General features: G+C 36.0%; 1 long non-coding RNA gene across 1 annotated transcript; it reads left to right on the top strand.

The window, feature by feature from the left end:
* The first annotated feature begins 3,745 nt into the window (after window positions 1-3,745).
* LOC134230167 (uncharacterized) lies at window positions 3,746-4,983 on the top strand. Its single transcript, XR_009984290.1, has 3 exons — window positions 3,746-3,916; window positions 4,162-4,262; window positions 4,484-4,983. It is a non-coding gene; the product is annotated as an uncharacterized LOC134230167 (long non-coding RNA).
* Window positions 4,984-6,712: the final 1,729 nt, after the last annotated feature.

The following is a 6,712-nucleotide window of genomic DNA, read 5'->3' as shown; positions in this document are numbered from 1 at the left end:
ATAGAATGTATGATAACACCCTAGAGAGATTATTACGTCAGGCCAAAACTCTCTTGGACGTTATCCTAATAAGTGAAACATTCTCTATGCACTTCCATTGTGATTACCTAAGGAAATTTCAACATTGTTGTTTTTAGATTTTTAGGTCACCTGAGTAAACTCAGGTGACCTATTGCTATCTGTTTTCGTCCGTCGTCATGCGTCGTGCATTGTCCGTTAACATTTGAACATTTTCAGCTACTTCTCTGCAACCACTGAACCAATTTCAACCAAATTTGGCACAAAGCATCTATGGGTGAAGGGGAACAAAAATTGGGAATTTCATGGTCCCTGCCTCCCTGGGGCCTGGGGGGTGGGGCAAAAACCACTAAAATTATTGCAATCTTTAAAAATCTTCTTCTTTACTCCTGGACATCAAGCAGTCAAACTGTTTGCATGATTGCAATCAGCATTGAGTCCTCTACCAAAATTGTGAAATTCATGGCCCTTGGGTCAGGGGTTTTATTGCTAGGGCGGGATAAATAAGTATATAGTGAAAATTCATTATTTCTTCTCTCTTCTCTGCTCCTGGGTATTAAATAAACTAACTAAGTGCATAGTTATGATGAGCAAGAGTGAGCAAGAGTGCCTCTACCAAAATTGTGAATTTTATGGCCCCAGGGTCAGGGTTCGGGTGTTAGGGCGGGGCTCTATAGATTATATAATGAAAATACATGAATTCTTTGAAAAAATTTCTTTTCTGCTCCTAGGAATTAAATAAACTAAGTACACAGTTATGATGAGCAAGAATACCTCTTCCAAAATTTTTATTTTATGGCCCTAGGGTCAGGGGTTCTAGTGATAGGGCGGGGCTCTATTGATTATATAGTGAAAATACATTAAATCTTTGAAAATTTTCTTCTCTGCTCTTGGGAATTAAGCAGATGAACTACCTATGTAGTTATGATGAGCAAGGACCCTAATCTTCCAGAATTGTGAATTTCAAGGCCCCAGGGTCAGGGGTACCATGAGGGGGGGGGGTGTACTTATATACTGAAACTGGATGAATTGTTGGAGATCTGCTCCTTGGTATTAATCAAATATTTTTGAAAAGCAAGGGTACCTTTTCAAAAATTGTGCTATGTGTAGATCTAGGCCTAAGGGTCAGGGGTTTATGTGTGATAGGGGCATTACTGATTATTTCTGAATATTACTGATTACTTGAAATGCATTTTTTGCTCCCCCACCCTGCCTATGGGTATTAAGTAAACAAACTAAGCAACTGCTAAGTGTATTGTTATGATGATCAATAATGCCTCTTTCAAAATTGTGAAAGCCATAGCATCTGGCTTAAAACATGAATCAAATTAAATCACTGGAAAGTTGTTGCATAATGCTCAGGTGACCTATAAGGCCCATGGACCTCTTGTTAGATGATGCTATCCATTTCCATGCGTTGTGTGTTAAAATTTGAACATTTTCAACTTCTCTGAAACCACTGAACCAATTTCAACCATATTTGGTATATAGCATCTATGGATGAAGGGAAACAAAAATTGTGAATTTCATTGTCCCCGCCCCCCTGGGGCCTGAGGGGTGGGTCCAAAACCACTAAAATTATTGCAATCTTTAAAAATCTTCTTCTTTACTCCTGGACATCAAGCAGGCAAACTGTTGGCATGAATGTAATGGACATAGAGTCCTTTACCAAAATTGTGAAATTCATGGCCCCAGAGTCAGGGGTTCTAGTGCTAGGGCGGGGCTATATAGATTCTGATCTACCTCTGGGTATTAAGTAAATAGAGTAAGCATGCTTAAAGTGCATTTTCTCTTTGTTACTCTGATCTACCTCTGGGTATTAAGTAAATAGAGTAAGCATGCTTAAAGTTAATAATTATAAAAGCAATGGTGCCTCTTTCAAAATTGTGAATTGTGAATCTCATGGATTTGTTGAAGACACAAACCAAATTTAATTGTTGCACAATACTCAGGTGACCTGTATGGCCCGTGGGCCTCTTGTTTGAAAAAATATTGAAAAATAGTTTTTTGTAATGTCATTAACGCTGCAAAATTATTCTCCTTCATGTAGTATTTATATGCTGTGTACTTTGCCCTCAGGAGCCCATATTTGGCAGTAAACTTTCTGTTTATATTGAGGCGCTGCAGTGTACTGAATACTCATTTTCTAGAAATGGGCCCGGGGAGGGTGTGTGTGTGTGAGCACAGGGGCTGGTAACATACTGTTTTTAGCTCTACTGGTCAGAGACCAGAAGAGCTTATGCGATAGTAATGCGTCCGGCGTCCGTCCGTCTGTCCGTCTGTCTGTAAACAATTTTTCAAAATGCTACTCCTCCTACAGTTTTGGTCTAATTTCAATATAACTTGGCACACGAGTAGACTACACTAAGATACATAATTCTGTGTATCGGTTTTTGATTTCGATGAACGGTGTTGCCGTGGTTACTAAAAATAGAAATTTCTGTGAAATTCTTTCAAAACGCTACTCCTCCTACAGTTTTGGTCTGATTTCAGTATAACTTGGCACACAAGTAGACTCCCGCACCTCAGATCTCCAGATTTCCGCATTATTCCGCATTTTTTCCTCATTTTAATATGGAAAAAATGTGGAATAAAATACGGAGAAAATTAACAATATGGAAAAGCAGAAAATATACGGAAATAATACGGAAAATAAACGGAAATAATACGGAGAATTGGACTTAGTCTATTTTTCATCTGGAAAAATATTGAACTCTTAACTTAGAATATTTTTCATCCGGAAAAAATACGGACCTCTGGACTTAGAATTTTTTCATCAAGAACAAGATGTGTTTGTGAGACACAGTAGCACCTGGCGGCAACATTAAGTTCTAAAAAGCAATTTTTAGCAAATGGGTCTCAGTCAAGGTCACACAATCATTGTTCTTGGTGTCATATGAAAGCACTTTATTAGTGTAGTATGCATACCAAATATTAAGTCTCTATCATCTATGGTTCAAAAGTTATGGCGAAAATTTGAAAAAGCTATATTTAGCACATAGGTCACAGTCAAGGTCACAAGGTCATTGATCTTGGTGTCAGTTGAAGGTGCCTAATTAGTGGAGTATGCATACCAAATATGAAGTCTCTATCTCTCACGGTTTTAAAGTTATGGCGAAAGTTTGAAAAAGCTATTTTTAGCATATAGGTCACAGTCAAGGTCACTGACCTTGGTGTCAGTTGAAAGTGCCTAATTAGTGGAGTATGCATACCAAATTTAATATGAAGTCTCTATCTCTCACCGTTCAGAATTTATGGCGAAAGTTCCAAAAAGCTATTTTTAGCATAAAGGTCACAGTCATGGTCACAAGGTCATTGACCTTGGTGTCAGTTGAAAGTGCCTAATTAGTGGAGTATGCATACCAAATATGAAGTCTCTATCTCTCACGGTTCAGAAGTTATGGCGAAAGTTCGAAAAAGCTATTTTTAGCATAAAGGTCACAATCAAGGTCATAAGGTCATTGACCTTGGTGTCAGTTGAAAGTGTTTTTGTAGTGAAGTATCCATACCAAATATGAAGTCTCTAAGTCTCACGGTTCAAAAGTTATGGCGAAGGTTAAAGTTGACAACAGACAAACAAACAGACAGACATACAGCTAAACAGACAGACAGGACAAAAACAATATGCGCCCCGAAAAAATTTGGGTGCATAAAAACTGTCTTGGAGTTAACAGCAGTTCTCTGTTTCTCCTGAATGTTATGAACAATTTGATCGGGATCTGTTTCAAAAAGTCGGGCTCAGTGATCAATTAATTTAAACAACAGACCGCCAAAATTTAACCTTGGCCTCCATGTTGCAACGTCTGCTCTGTCTAAAGGAGGAAGTTTGTTGACCAGACAGCCTGAGATCGTATTGCTGTATCAACCAAAAGATGCAGATACACGTATTTCATATGCGGTAGGTCAGTCATATTTTTTTTAACATGTGTGTCACTGTGATGATGAAAATAAATACTCTAGGCGGCTAGGGCCTAGGACTGAGCTACCAGGCTACGTACGTTTCAGCCAATATGCCCATGATTCAAATCTTTCAATCAGCTCATAGAATTTTATTATGGTTAACCACAATTAAAGGTGTTAATTTTGGGGAGCCATGGGCTGTAATCTCTAGCAATGATTTACCATACATTTTTTTTTTGGTAGCGTCTGTGCATGAGGAGATTTCTGAAAAAGAATAAGTGCTTGTTCAACTTACTGCGATTTTAACGGGCTTAAAGCTTGGTCCATGGATGGTTATGTTTGAGGTATATATATTCTTTTTTTTCTTTTTTATTGCTTGTTTAATAATTAAAAACAGTCAACTATGATTGTCATTATTATAAATAATATTTTAAACAAATTGATATTAAATTGAAGAACCCAAACTTGTGTTTATAAAAAGATTTTAAAAGGAATAAAAGCAATGAATTTAAATTTTATCAATATTGCACCATTATAATTTAAGTACTTTTTTTTTAATTGATAGGATTTGCCAATTCGACCGCAAGTGCTGCTGCAAGAAATTAAACATGCAGAGACCTTACAAATTACAAAGAAGTCTGAAGAAAATTTTTATTGGACAGATGGGTGTAAAGCACAGACCTGAGATATAAATTGAATTGTGAGAAATATGAATCAGGGATGCAGGTAGAAAATGGCAAATGTGATCTAGATTGATAAAAAATGTCTAAAAAATTTTCTTGTTTTGTAAATATTCAATGCTATGTCAATTGTTATTTTTTCCCCAATATCTAATAGTGTTGAACATTTCACTCCCACTTTTGCTTAAATAGAATGAATAAATTTCCATTTATTTAATATGAATATTAAAAAATGCCACATTTTTTCCATGATGAACTTGTGGCTTAAATAAGAGTTCCAGTTTTTTTTCCATACATGCTCCTATTTGTTTGTCAAAGATATAAGATCCAATACATTGCTCATGAACATAATGTGTAATTTTGTTCATTCATTTATATGTTTTTTTCTCATAATAATATAATAAATTGTATATAATTTTGCACATTGTTGATGGTTTTGTAAATATTTATGTATGTATGCATCATGTAGCGGTTTTATTAGCCATTTTATAGCCATGTGATTAACTCCGTATTTTCTCCAGATTTCCGTATTTCCGCATTTTATCAACCAAGTAAATACCTCCATATTTTGTATATATGGAAATGCGGAAATCTGGAGAGAATATGGAAAAAGAGTCCAAATACTCCCATCCACATTTTCTCCATATTTTGAATACGGAGAAAATCTGGAAATTTGAATCTACGAAAATCTGGAATGAATGCGGAAAATTAGTCCAAATACTCCCGTCCGCATTTTTTCCTTATTTTGAATAAGGAAAAAATGTGGAGATCTGAGGTGCGGGCTACACTAAGATACATAATTCTGTGTATCGGTTTTTGATTTTGATGAACGGTGTTGCCGTGGTTACTAAAAATAGAAATTTCTGTGAAATTCTTTCAAAATGCTACTCCTCCTACAGTTTTGGTTTGATTTCATTATAACTTGGCACACAAGTAGAATACACTAAGATACATAATTCTATTTATCGATTTTTGATTTCGATGAACGGTGTTGCCGTGGTTACTAAAAATAGAAATATCTGTAAAATTGTTTCAAAATGCTACTCCTCCTACAGTTTTGGTCTGATTTCAATATAACTTGGCACATAAGTAGAATACACTAAGATACATAATTCTGTATATCGATTTTTAATTTTGATGAATGGTGTTGCCGTGGTTACTAAGAATAGAAATGTCTGTAAAATTGTTTCAAAATGCTACTCCTCCTACAGTTTTGGTCTGATTTCAGTATAACTTGGCACACAAGTAGACTACACTAAGAACATAAAGAGACTTTATCAACGATCATTATTCTATTTAGTTTCAAATCCCAGCTGCTTAAGTACTTTTCTCTTCCTTTGCTATAAGTTCAAACCAGTAGAGCTTCAGTCTCGACAGAGACTTCTGGTTTAAAAAATGTAATCAAGTAAAATCCTCCTTCCATGAGTGCACCCTTATATTTCTACCCCTCAGCGGGGCCCTTGCTGACTGGTCAGTTTTCTAGAAAACAGTTTGACTGCTAGATGTCCAGGAGTAAAGAAGAATTTTTTTTAAAGATTGCATTAATATTAGTGGTTTTAGCCCCACCCCTCAGGCCCCAGGGGAGCAAGGATCATGAAATTCACAATTTTTGTTCCCCTTCATACATAGATGCTTTGTGCCAAATTTGGTTGAAATTGGTTCAGTGGTTGCAGAGAAGAAGCTGAAAATGTTCAAATGTTAATGAATTTACTCAGGTGACCTAAAAATTTGAAAATATCAAATTGACTAATTTCAGAGCATCATGTCCCACATGAAAGATATGTGTGTGTGTGTGTGGGGAGGGGCATTTGTCAAGCTATAATGCAACCAGTTGATAATTATTTGTTATAATTAATGCTTACACCACAGGGAATGTTTGTTTAAACAAATATTATAAGTAATGGAAAAATTATAAAATTGTGAGCTGGCACCTATTCTGAAAAACCCAGCGGGGAGTATTTGTCCCTATTAGACAGTTCTAGTTTTCCTCTTTTCAACCAAAAATAGCACAGATACTAGATCTAACTATTGATATGTGACCAGTGACTTAATTTGGGCTTTACACATGCATCAAAATTTAATTTCGAATTCACTTCGCTTCAGTTCACATGGAG

This window comes from Saccostrea cucullata, unplaced genomic scaffold (genome assembly GCF_032062105.1).
Source record: "Saccostrea cucullata isolate Sc308-1 unplaced genomic scaffold, CSIRO_AGI_Scuc_v1 ctg10785, whole genome shotgun sequence".
Lineage (NCBI taxonomy): Eukaryota > Metazoa > Mollusca > Bivalvia > Ostreida > Ostreidae > Saccostrea > Saccostrea cuccullata.
The sequence above is the reverse complement of the archived record's forward strand: the minus strand, read 5'-3'. Positions and strand labels throughout refer to the sequence as shown.